The 13,348-nt window shown below is 40.7% G+C and overlaps 1 long non-coding RNA gene across 1 annotated transcript in view; it reads left to right on the top strand.

Moving 5' to 3' along the window:
- The window catches only part of LOC108587204, a 72,946-nt gene that overhangs the window by 52,801 nt on the left and 6,797 nt on the right, over positions 1-13,348 (top strand). The gene's annotated exons all lie outside the window — the stretch shown is intronic.

Here is a 13,348-nt window from a genome sequence, read left to right as displayed (position 1 = left end):
CACAAGTTTCCCCTGTGTGTGCACATACATGCGCAAAGAAACAGACCAACAAAAGAGCTTGTACTGAAGATGAGCTCATAATAAGACATTACAAATCTCAAGACTAATCTGAGACTTACGGTGAATGAACATAGGAACTGAGTAGCAATTTCTCCAATGATCCACAGTAGCAGTTGATGCCATAACATTCAATTTGGAAATTTCCAAAACCCAAGGTGCACAGATCTCCTACAGAAAAATCATATTCCACTGAATATGAGCTCATTGTAAGATGTTTAGGCTTTTAAATTTATAAGCACTTTCCCTTGTATGTGACTTGGACTTCAAGACCAGCCTGGGCAACATAGCGAAACCCTACCTCTACAAAAATAATGTGGCATGGTGGTGTGTGCCTGTGGTCCCAGTTACTCGGGAGGCTGAGGCAGCAGAATCGCTTGAACCCGGGCGGCGGAGGTTATAGTGAGCCGAGATCGCACCATTGCACTCCAGCCTGGCGACAAGAGCGAGACTCCATCTCAATAAACAAACAAACAAACAAACAAATAAATAAATAAAATCACAATAAAAAAGATACCATGAAAAATAGGAAGACATTTAAAAGAAACAAATCAAACTAATGACAAAAATAATGATAATAGTAATAACTCAATTAATTGGTTAAAAAGATTTAACAAAGACTTAGAAAGACAAAAACTTAGAAGAAAAAAGGTTGAAATTACTGAGTGTTCAGCCCAGAGGCAAAAATAGGTGAACACTATAAAAATGAGATTAAGAGACCTAAAAGGTAGTATGAGAAGGTTGAACATATGCCTTATTAAGTTTAGAAATAAAGAAAAATGGAAATGAGAGAAGTGCAATATTTAAAGAGATAAAAACTGAATTATTTTTCCAGAATGGAAGATGCATGGATTCTCAGATTGATGAAGCCCACCAAGCTCTGAGCTCCTAGACAAAAACGCTGTAGAACAACAAAGAAAAAGACAAAGTCTTTTGCTGCCATTGCTTTTGGTGTTTTAGACATGAAGTCTTTGCCCATGCCTATGTCCTGAATGGTACTACCTAGGTTTTCCTCTAGGATTTTTATGGTATTAGGTCTAACATTTAAGTCTCTAATCCATCTTGAATTAATTTTCATATAAGGAGTAAGGAAAGGATCCAGTTTCAGCCAAAATTGACAAATGGGATCTAATGAAACTAAAGAGCTTCTGCACAGCAAAAGAAACTACCATCAGAGTGAACAGGCAACCTACAGAATGGGAGAAAATTTTTGCAATCTACTCATCTGACAAAGGACTAATATCCAGAACCTACAAAGAACTCAAACAAATTTACAAGAAAAAAACAAACAACCCCATCAAAAAGTGGGCAAAGGATATGAACAGACATTTCTCAAAAGAAGACATTCATACAGCCAACAGACACATGAAAAAATGCTCATCATCACTGGCCATCAGAGAAATGCAAATCAAAACCACAATGAGATACCATCTCACACCAGTTAGAATGGCGATCATTAAAAAGTCAGGAAACAACAGGTGCTGGAGAGGATGTGGAGAAACAGGAACACTTTTACACTGTTGGTGGGATTGTAAACTAGTTCAACCATTATAGAAAACAGTATGGCGATTCCTCAAGGATCTAGAACTAGATGTACCATATGACCCAGCCATCCCATTACTGGGTATATACCCAAAGGATTATAAATTATGCTGCTATAAAGACACATGCACACGTATGTTTATTGCAGCACTATTCACAATAGCAAAGACTTGGAATCAGCCCAAATGTCCATCAGTGACAGACTGGATTAAGAAAATGTGGCACATATACACCATGGAATACTATGCAGCCATAAAAAAGGATGAGTTTGTGTCCTTTGTAGGGACATGGATGCAGCTGGAAACCATCATTCTTAGCAAACTATCACAAGAACAGAAAACCAAACACCGCATGTTCTCACTCATAGGTGGGAACTGAACAATGAGATCACTTGGACTCAGGAAGGGGAACATCACACACCGGGGCCTATCATGGGGAGGGGGGAGGGGGGAGGGGGGAGGGATTGCATTGGGAGTTATACCTGATGTAAATGACGAGTTGATGGGTGCAGCACACCAACATGGCACAAGTATACATATGTAACAAACCTGCACGTTATGCACATGTACCCTACAACTTAAAGTATAATAATAATAAATAAATTAAAAAAAAAAAAAAAAAATTCCATAAAAAAGCCAAAAAAAAAAAAGAAAAAGACAAAGTCATACAAGCATCCATAAGGGAAGGGCTGATTATCACAAAATAAACACAAGTTAGACTGTAAGAAGACCTCTCTGCAGCACAATAGAGAGGAGAAGATAACAAAACAATCACTTCACTATGTCGAGTGAAATAATTGTCCACCTAGACTTTTTCATCTAGCTCAAGTATCATTTAAAGGCAAAATTCGAAACTTTTTTTTTCCCAATAAAAGAAGGCGTAAGAGAATTGTTCTCTGTAGATTCTCTCTGAATGATCTCCTGCGGGTGGATCACAAGGTCAGGAGATCGAGACCATCCTGGCTAACATGGTGAGACTTCGTCTCTACTAAAAGTACAAAAAAAATTAACCAGGCGTGGTAGGAGCCTGTAGTCCCAGCTACTCAGGAGGCTGAGGCAGGAGAATGGCATGAACCCGGGAGGCGGAGCTTTCAGTGAACTGAGATCATGCCACTGCACTCCAGCCTGGGCGACAGAGTGAGACTCCATCTCAAAAAAAAAAAAAAAAAAAAGAATGTACTTCAGTAAGAAAATTAGATAAAAGCAATAATAAGTAAATAAACTGGTAAAATTGGTAAACGTAAGGATATAGGTAAACAATTGTTAATTGTAAAGAAAAGATAAAATAATATTTAAATTTTAACAATGAATGTGGAAAGTTAACCATAAGGAAATTCAAAATGCTGAATAATAATGGCATGTAATTTGACATGGCAGGGTTAAAAATTTTTTCTGATTTTCCTCAGTTGTTCTGGTAAAAATATAGAGATGTTGATTGGATTTACATGCTGCTAAGTCAAATATACATGTTAAAGGTAAAAGAACAGAAAGGAAATTATTTCCAATGCAGAGGAAGGAAATACAGGTTTATTACTTTTCTTTATTTCACTTTTTTTAATTTTAATTTTAATTTTATGTTCCAGGGTACATGTGCAGGATGTGCAGGTTTGTTACATAGATAAACATGTGCCATGGTGGTTTGCTGCACCTATCAACCCATCACCTAGGTATTAATCCCCGCATGCCTTAGCTATTTTTCCTAATGCTCTCCCTCCCCCACCCTACCCCCTGGACAGGCCTCAGTGTGTGTTGTTCCCCTCCCTGTGTCCATGTGTTCATATTGCTCAGCTCCCACTTATAAGTGAGAAATGAGGTGGTATTACTTTTCCATGGATGCTGCAACTACTACAAACTGGATGGCTGAAAACAACAGAAATGTATTCTCTAACAGTCCTGGAGACAGATGCTCTGCATGCTTCCCTGGGCTGAGTCAGTTTCACGGACCACACTTCCTCTGCTGGCTCCAGGGGAGAATCTGCTCCTTGTCTCTTCCGGCTCTGGTGACTGCCAGCCAGCATCCCTTGGTTTGCAGCAGCATCTTTCCAATTTCTGACTCCATTGTCACATCACTTTCTCTTCTGTGTGTGTCTGTCTAATTCACAAGCATACCTGTGGGGGAATTTAGGGTCTATCCAAATTATTCAGGGTCTCAAGATCCTCATCCTTATCTCTAAGATCCTTTACTTAATCACATCTTCAAAGACCCTTTTCCAAATAAAATATTATTTACAGGTCCTAGGGACTAGTACATGGATATATCTTTGGGGCTACCTTTCTGCCCACAATAACAGGAATAACAAAAACACAACCTATCAAAATAATAACAATAACAAAAACAAACTAAAAACCCAAAAGAAAAAGAGGGGGTAATAAGAGCAATATGGCCAATTTTCTGTTCCCTTTGAATACTTCTAGCTTGTTTTCTTTCCTCAACTTAACCTTCAACTCTGAGCCTAGATTGGAGGAAGGAAGAACATCCAGTGAGGAGTCAGCCAGCTATGGCCTGTGGCCAAAACCCAGCTTCCCACCTCTATTTATAAATAAAGTTTTATTGGGAAACAGCCATGCTCATTCTTTACATATTTACATATTTTTATGGCTATTTTTGTGCTTCCACAGCAGAGTTCAGTAGTTGCAACAAAAACAGTGTATGACCTACAAATCCAAAAGTATCTGCTCCTTTGCAGAAAACATTTGCCACACCTTGAATTAGATTATTGACTCCACATGGATATAAGGAGGAAGTAAATTTGATGGATTAATTTATTGCACCTCTATGTGGGTAGGTGTGATGCATATTTTGAATCAAAATCACCACTTTCAGTGGAACTCCTAGTTCTTTTTTTTTTTTTTTTTTGAGATAGAGTCTCGCTCTGTCTCCCAGGCTAGAGTGCAGTGGTGCAATCTCGGCTCACTGCAACCTCCGCCTCCTGGGTTCAAGCGATTCTCCTGTCTCAGTCTCCCGAGCAGCTAGGATTACAGGCGCCCGCCACCATACCCAGCTAATTTTTGTATTTTTAGTAGAGACAGGGTTCCACTGTGTTGGCCAGGCTGGTCTGGAACTCTTGACCTCGTGATCCGCCTGCCTCAGCCTCCCAAAGTGCTGGGATTACAAGCGTCAGCCACCACGCCTGGCCAGTTCTGTCCTTCATTTGTCAACTTGACAAATGAAGGAAAAATGCTTTGGTTTTCTGGATTTGGGAATTTGGATTCAGGATTTCCTTCAACTCTGCAGGATGTGTATGAAGAAAGAGTTGCAGTTAGATGCTAAGGACATTGGACTGGAGGAATAAGAAGCAGTAATATTGCTGAAATTTTTATGAAAAGTGTAGGCCGGGCGCGGTGGCTCAAGCCTGTAATCCCAGCACTTTGGGAGGCCAAGGTGGGCGGATCACGAGGTCAGGAGATCGAGACCATCCTGGCTAACACAGTGAAACCCCGTCTCTACTAAAAATACAAAAAAAACTTAGCCTGGCGAGGTGGCAGGCGCCTGTAGTCCCAGCTACTCGGGAGGCTGAGGCAGGAGAATGGCGTGAACCCGGGAGGCGGAGCTTGCAGTGAGCTGAGATCCGGCCACTGCACTCCAGCCTGGGTGACAGAGCAAGACTCCGTCTCAAAAAAAAAAAAAAAAAAAAAAAAAAAAGAAAAGTGTAGGCAGCCTGTGTTTTACTCCTACTGGAAGGCACATTTTGGCCTCATTTTATTTTCACTTCTATTGTAAGCTGCCTCAAATCACTTCGATGGAAGTAAATGTGGTATAAATAAATAAGCATACGTGGACAGCACAAAAGAAAGAGAAAATATGGAGCAGAAAAAAATAAATCTCGTAAGTAGCTGTATTTTAAGTGGAAGGTCAGGCTTTGGATTAGGCAATGTTTATGAGATATTTATGGAATGCCTTAAAATGCCATGGAAATGTCAATGATGGTCACAGCTCTTGAAAACAATAATGTCAGAATGAGCTGATTTAGTTATTCTGCAGCTTGACTTTCACTGCTTTATACCTGATGTGAATGCCTGTTCCTCCAGGCTCCATGTCGGGCTCACATAGCACAGCGCTCTCTGGCCCAGGGGGCCACTGACAGCCTTCACTGATGCCAGCTCAATGGGAGGGATGCACTTGGCCTTTCTGAATTCCCAGTAAGCATGACTAAGCATGACTAGGGAATTGGACTTTTTTCTCCTGCCTGTTATAGAAAAATTAAGATAAAAACGTCTATTTAAAAAATAACTTTACATTATTTAAATTAGTACTTCACTGAGCTCTCATGAAAATAAACTGAAGGGATTATCACGCTCTCTGGGTTGAGACAGACTTTGTTCTTCATAAAGAGAGATGAAAGAGATTTGATCATACCACCTCTCACGCTGACATCAGTTCATTTTCTTTGGTCTTTCATTTCTCCTGCCTGTCTTGAAGATTCTCCGCAGAGCAAAGTCTCCATAAACAGTATCAGTAAGCAGCATATGGAAGCGAAGAGGATGATCGGGAAAGAGTCAACTCTGGGCTCCCCAAAGGACACCAGAAATCACTCTGATGAAGCAAATCTAGGTTTGCTGGGCACATCACAGTAGAGAAAGATACAATGCTGGCAGGGCCTTAGTAGTAGCTCAGAAGGAGGATGTCAGGGGAAGATATTTAGAGGATTTTGAAGACTGGACTCAAGGAGTATAAGGCAGGTATTTCAAGGCTAGGAGCTGAGTAGATTTGGATGAATTATTTTTATGTAATACTTAAAGATGGGTGAGGGGATGGTCTTAAAGCCAATCTTGATATGGAAATTTTTTGTTTGATAAATGAGTTGTTTGCCCAGGGGAACAATTTATTTCTCCAGATAGGAGAGCTATTTACCTAGATTGAGGAAACTGTTCCCATATATTAATTTGCAAAAACTTCATGAAGCAAACAATGAAATTGTTTGTTGGTTTACAGCCTGATCTTTCTGGACAAGAGTGAAATAAGTTTGACACTGATGGTTTCTGTTTAGTTTTGTAGTTATATGGATTCAGAGGGGTCTCCATTCTCAAAGGTTTTACCATAAAGCAAGACATAGATACAGGATAAGGTCATTCCTGTTCCTCCACTCTTGAGAGTTCAAACTAGTTCATCTCCAAATATATTCTCCTTAATGAAAATGTCTAAAACTTGCCATTACTTTGGAAACATTGTTAGCCCCTACTCTTGTCTGGTTACGTTCAGGTGTATACTTAAGTTATTTTACTTTTTGCTCTTGTTCAGCCTTCAACAGATCTGCAGTTCTCTTAAGAGTTGACAGTTGAAGTAAAAATACTTTGTTTCTTAGGAACTGGAAGTAAGAACTCAGGATTTATTTTAACTGTGCACCCTGCTTTCTTCCATGAAAGATTTGTAGTTGGATACTAAGCACCCTGGATTTGAGGGAGAACGGGGAAGTAAAAGCTGGCAAAGTCATTCCTATCAGGCTGCTTCCTTTATGCAACCTCTCCAATAGGTGCCCAGTTTTAAAAATGGGAGAACAAATCAGCTACATGAGCAGTTGAGCATGCTTTGAAACTTGTTACTGCTCATGGAGGCCAGATGTTTCATGTGACTTTGTCTTGCCCCCTGTAAGAACTGGCTCATCTCTGCAATGCAGGGATTGAACTTTATATATTATCGAGTCCATTTAGAAACAAAACCCTTAACCAGACCAGAATGATTATGCTGCCACTCCCCAGAAACTTCTGGCCATAAAATTAGACTTCTTGATATCAGTAACAGTGAAAATCAGGCCTGAGTTTGCCATGATTAACCTGTCCTGTCATTAGAAATGGATGGTACTCTGTCTTTAACCCATGCTGCTGGAGACCACTGATTTTTGTTGTTGTTCTTTACATGCTGCCATAGATCCTAAATTATTTTCTTTACTTCGTCAGCCTACAATGAAGTCCTAGCGTGGCTCTTGGGCCTGGGTCCATAATAATTGGGGCAGGGCTATAATGACCTTCCCCAAGCTGTGAGGAAGACTGCCATGTCCCCATGTCCTCCCTGTGCATTGACCTGAGACTGTCTTAATGTTTGAAGTCAAATCATTCCATCTGAACGGAATGAGAAGCTGACCGGAGAGCTACCCTGCTGCTTTCCATTCCCCCAGTCTATTTGAACCTTATTCTCCAACTCATTCAGCTTCCTATCTTGATTATAATCTTTGATGAATCTGTTTAGGTTTGTGACCCCTCTTCCTTCCTTCCTTCCTTCCTTCCTTCCTTCCTTCCTTCCTTGCTTGCTTCCTTTGTCTCCTTCCTTCCTTCTTCTTTCTTTCTTTTTTCTTTCTTTATTTTCTTTCTTCCTTCCTTCCCATCCTCCTTCCCTTTTTTCTCTCTTTCTCTCTCTCTTTTCTTCCCCTTCCCTTCCCTTCCCTTCCTTTCCTTTCCTTTCCTTTATCCTTCTCCTTCTTTCTTTCTCTTCCTAACTTCCTTCCTGCCTTTCTGCCTTCCTGCCTTCCTTCTTTTCTTTCAGATTTCACAATGCCAGCAATAGCAATGACCTGGTACATGTACAGAAATCACTTCTAGCAACTGTCACCAAGATCTGTGTCCCATAATGATGGAAAAAAGATTGCCTGTGACTACATCATGCCCGAGTGTTTCAGCTTCCACCTTTACAGGCTTAAAGTACCCTGCTTCATGGTGAGAAATCCAAAATCCACCAAGTAGGTCTATGTAGACCTAGTTAACATGGAAGTCTGAAGAGAAGAGATTACAATCTGAGTTTTAAGTTTCTCACCTAAACCTTTCTCCTTCAGTGAACATTTTTTAGGCAGACTCACTCAGCACCTCCTATCATTTCCTGGGGTGCTAAGTTCTGGCACCTGCCCTTTCACTATAGAAGCTAAGGCAGTTATTGCAGGTTCCATAGCCAGATGCTCTCTCTCAATGCCCCCTTACCTAAGACATGGCTCACCTGACTTTTATTTGGGACTGTGATTTCTCAGCAGCAAGACACAAGCTGCAGAGCTTGTTTCAGCTAGTAGGGGAAATTATGGAGCCGTTCCTGCTACGAGCACCATCTAGAGCTGCCTTGTTTCTGTGACTCAGGCTTGATTCTGCCACCCGCTTTCAACCTCATGAATTTCCCATGTCTTTCCTATCGATTCCCTTTTTTGTTTGTTTGTTTGTTTGTTTATCTTAGCCAGAGCCTGTCTCTATTGCCCGCAAGTAAGGTACCATCCCATCTTTCGTTGCTTTCAAGAGGCTGTGTGTTACAAAGCTGTGTTTTGGTGCAGCCAGTTGAGGTTGACTTCTTGATGACGGCCAGGCTAGCCCATGCCCTGTTCTGCCTAATTGTACTAGAAAACACATATCCTGTCAGTCACAGTCAGCTCCCAAAACAAGCTGTACAGCAAAGGACATTCATACAGAAAAAATATTTTCTCTAAAATTATATACTGAATCTGGCTCGCTTCGGAGCTAAGAGACAACTACCTCCTCCACTGATCTGATAAGCCAAGTCTGTGATGAGACCATTTCAGATAGCGATGGTCTGATAGCAGTGTCTCGCTATCAATTTTGGCTTAAAGCTGGCAGTCCAGAAACAGCTCCTTTCTGAAGTTTAATTTTTATCTTCCTGGCTCTGCATGTGAGAGAGAGAAAGAGAAAGAGAGGGAGCAAGGAAGAAAAAGAGAGAGAGACCCTAAATGGAAGCACAGAGCTTGGTTGAACAAACCAGCAGTTCTTGTTCAGTTCATTACATCCTTTCCCAAGGGAATGCAGCTTTGTTTTACACTTATTTGCTTCCAACCTGGTTTTAAATCTGCAGCCTTTCTTATCTAGTCATTCTTTCATAGTAATAATCAAATGGCAATCCGCATGGCACCAAGGTTAAGATTTCCCAAGTGTCTTGCATTGTACAGTTTTCCTTGCGAAAGGCAATGGCCTTTGTGGCTAGGACAAGTCCTTGTGTGTCCACCAGCCCACCTACTAGATTTTTAGTAAGTCAAAGTCCTGTTAATGTGAACAGAAGATGGTTTTTGAAAGAGAAAGGTGACTTTTAACAGGTTTCGATGTGCCCTTTGTCATAACAATGGCAACAATAAAACAGTAGATGTGAGCTAATGATTAATCAATAATATTTTCTTTTCTTTTTCTTTCTTTTTTTTTTTTTTGAGGCAGTGTCTCACTCTGTCGCTCAGGCTGGAGTGCAATGGCATGATCTCGGCTCACTGCAACCTCCGCCTCCTGGGTTGAAGCAATTCTCCTGCCTCAGCCTCCCCTAGTAGCTGGGATTACAGGTATGCCCCACCACCCTCGGCTAATTTTTTTGTATTTTTAGTAGTGATGGGGTTTCACCATATTGGCCAGGCTAGTCTCGAACTCCTGATCTCTGGTGATCCACCAACCTCGGCCTCCCAAAGTGCTGGGATTACAAGCATGAGCCACCACACCCGGCCTCATCAATAATATTTTCATGAAGCCTTCCAGCACATGCTGTAAACATGGACATCAATATGTAAAATAAACATAATTATTCACCTATGTCTCACAACATCTTTCTGAGATAGGCATTTATATTATTGATATTACTAACCCCAATTAATAATAAATAAATAAACCTGCTGTTCCAACAGGGTAAGTGATTTGCTTCAGTTACAAATTAGTATATCATGGAGGTACATCTCTAGAACTTGCTAACTAAAGGATGTCTGTAAACCGGCAGCATCATTATCAGCTGGGAACTGGAAGAAATGCAGACTCTTGGACCCTCAACCCAAGCTGCCGAATCAGACTCTATATTGTAACAAGGCCCCAGGTAATATTTTGCATAGCAAGGTTTACAGAGCACTAGATTGTCTGTGTTACAGTGTTATGGAAGCTTTAGTATTTTTTGTCACTAGCAGCCTCCTTGTCCCTCAAAGTATCTCGCCAGGATTTTTTTTTTTTTTTTTTTTTTTTTTTTTTCCCCACTCTGTCACTCAGGCTGTAGTGTAGTGGCATGATCTCAGGTCACTGCAACCTCTGCCTCCCAGGTTCAAGCGATTCTCCTGCCTCAGCCTCTGGAGTGGCTGGGACTACAGGCGTGCACCCCCACACCCAGCTAATTTTTGTATTTTCAGTAGAGACAGGGTTTCACCATGTTGGTGAACTCCTGACCTCAAGTGAACTCAGCCTCCCAAAGTGCTGGGATTACAGGGATGAGTCACTGTGCCCAGCCCTCACCAGGATCATTTTCTAGAAATCTGGCTAATAAAGTGAGAAATCACAAAGTTTGGGGCTGCAGTTTATTCTTCACTTTTTTTTTTTTAAAGTCCGAGATGTTATTTTGTCCTTTTCCAATATTATCATTAATAAAAACAAAAGTAAGCATAGCTACAAAAGGACAGAATGAAAGAAAAAAAAAGCATACTCAGTCGATTATTTCCACCCCCCCCCCACCTTTTTTTGGATTTGAAGAGCTGCCCCAAAATGCACACATCATTATGACAAATTATGAGGAGGCTGAGGAGAGCTACAAATTGAGTCATTTTGCAGTCTGTTGTTAATGTCATCTACCAGGTAGAGAGACATGATTTTTCTTCATTTGTCTCAGGGCTATAGTACACTTAGTCTGTTGTGAAATGTTCACAATGAAAACCAGTATGGCTTAAGGATGTGCAAAGTGATATCTCTCACTAGGAGATCCAGGCTAGCAGTAGTCGATGGTAATTAGTCCAGGCTCCTACAAAGATGTAAAGGAGTAAAGATCGTTGGCCTGGAACCTGGAGGCTGAATTGACAATGTGTCAATTGTTCTTGCTCTGATCACACATAAGGTTTGGAACTAATTCATGTCTTATTCATGATCTGATTGCTGAAGCTCAGGATGCTGCAATGGTTTTAAAGATTGACAGCCTACCTATTCCCACCCAAACTAACCAGTATCTGCCCACTAAGTCTTTTGGAGTCTCCAGATTTTACTTGATTTCTAAATATTTCATTATTCCAATAACTTCTTCTTGCCTGATACACATTTTTATTTAAATTACGTTTTGTTTTTTTTTTTTGTAAAATAAACCTTCTCTTTTTTATTATTTATTCATTTTTATTTCAATAGCTTAAATAGCTGTAGGAGTACAAGTGACTTTTGGTTACACAGATGAATTACATAGTGAAGTCCAGGCTTTTAGTGTACCTGTCACCCAAATACTGTACATTACCCCTCCCCACTTCTGAATCTCCAGTGTCCACTATGCCAGTCCCTATGGCTCTGTGTACCCACAGCTTAGTTCCCACTTGTAAGTGAGAACATGCAGTAGTTTGTTTTTCATTCCTGAGTTACTTCCCTTTGAATAATGGCCTCCAGTTCTTCGGATATTAACGTGCAAAAGACGTTATTACATTCTTTCTCATTTTTAATGTTAAATTTAAAGGAGTTTTAGTGGTGGTGGTGTTTTTCTTTCTTTTATTTTTATTGTTTATTTGTTTATTTTTCTCAGAGTTAAAAGCTGTTGTGTTCAAATAATATATAAAGGAACGGAGTGGTGAAAAACTAGGTCAAGGGCACACGTTTCTTAAGTAGACATCTGAAAACCTTCTTCCCAAATGGAAATAAAACCTAATTAATGAATACAGAAATTTTCAAGTTTATGGTCAAGTTTATTCATTTCAAGTTTATTTAATATGAAATATTAAATCGAGATGCTGTGGAGGACACATAGAATTTGAACGTTCTCTCCACTGAAAATATGGACCTAACAACCTAGAGTCCAGAAGGAAGAAAGACTTCATCCCTGGATGGGGTGATGAAGTCAAACGCGCACCTTCAAATTGGGGGAGAGCTCATCTTTACAGACTTGCTTTCCCTTGTCTATTTCTCAGTGCTACATTGTCATGATGGGGTATTATTCTATCCAGCTGTATTTACTGATGCCTCTAATGTGCCAGAGACTCTGGGAGCCACTTGGTAAAGAGAAAACAAGGCAGACAAGGTTTCTGCTCTCTTGGTTCTTACATTCCAGTGACTATTGGTTATTATGGTGACAGAAAAGGGACGTGACCTGGGAGAGCCATGATGTTGTAAGATGGAAGGGGTTATGGGTTATACTAATTTTTGTGAATATATTCATGGGACATGGACTTGAGCAATCAGCTTTCCTACTCTCAAGGTGCCAGGATACATCACAATGCCACAAGCTTTAGAAGATGCTGAAAGACAGAGAGTCTCTGCTTCACTTTTCCCCCATAGAGACCACATGAATGTCACAACTACTGAAGGGACCTCGGGCCCAGAAACAGGTTTCATCTAATTATTAAAACCAAAGGTCTTGGCCGGGCACAGTTGTTCATGCCTGTAATCCCAGCACTTTGGGAGGCCAAGGCGGCAGATCACTTGAGGTGAGAAGTTCAAGACCAGCTTGGCCAACGTAGTGAAACCCCATCTCTACTAAAAATACAAAAAGTAGCCAGGAGTGGTGATGGGTGCCTGTAATCTCATCTACTTGGGAGGCTGAGGCAGGAGAATCGCTTGAACCAGGGAGGCGGAGGTTGCAGTGAGCCAAGATGAAGCCATTGCACTCCAGCCTGGGAGACAAGAGCAAAACTCCATCTCAAAAAATAAGAAGAAGAAGAAATAAAAAATAAAACCAAAGGTCTTGAAAACAAAACATAAAGGAGCACTGAATTACCCCACTCCTAGAGCTCATGTTTTCCCCACCTAATTGATACTCTTTGGGTATTCACTTTTAGTGGAGTGGATTCTCACATCTACGCTGCCTTCCATGGAATAAACTGTATCATCAGGTAACCGCAATGGCTGTT

This window comes from Papio anubis, chromosome 8, assembly GCF_008728515.1.
Source record: "Papio anubis isolate 15944 chromosome 8, Panubis1.0, whole genome shotgun sequence".
Classification (NCBI taxonomy): domain Eukaryota; kingdom Metazoa; phylum Chordata; class Mammalia; order Primates; family Cercopithecidae; genus Papio; species Papio anubis.
Note: the sequence above shows the minus strand (reverse complement) of the source record. Positions and strands in the feature narration are given on the sequence as shown.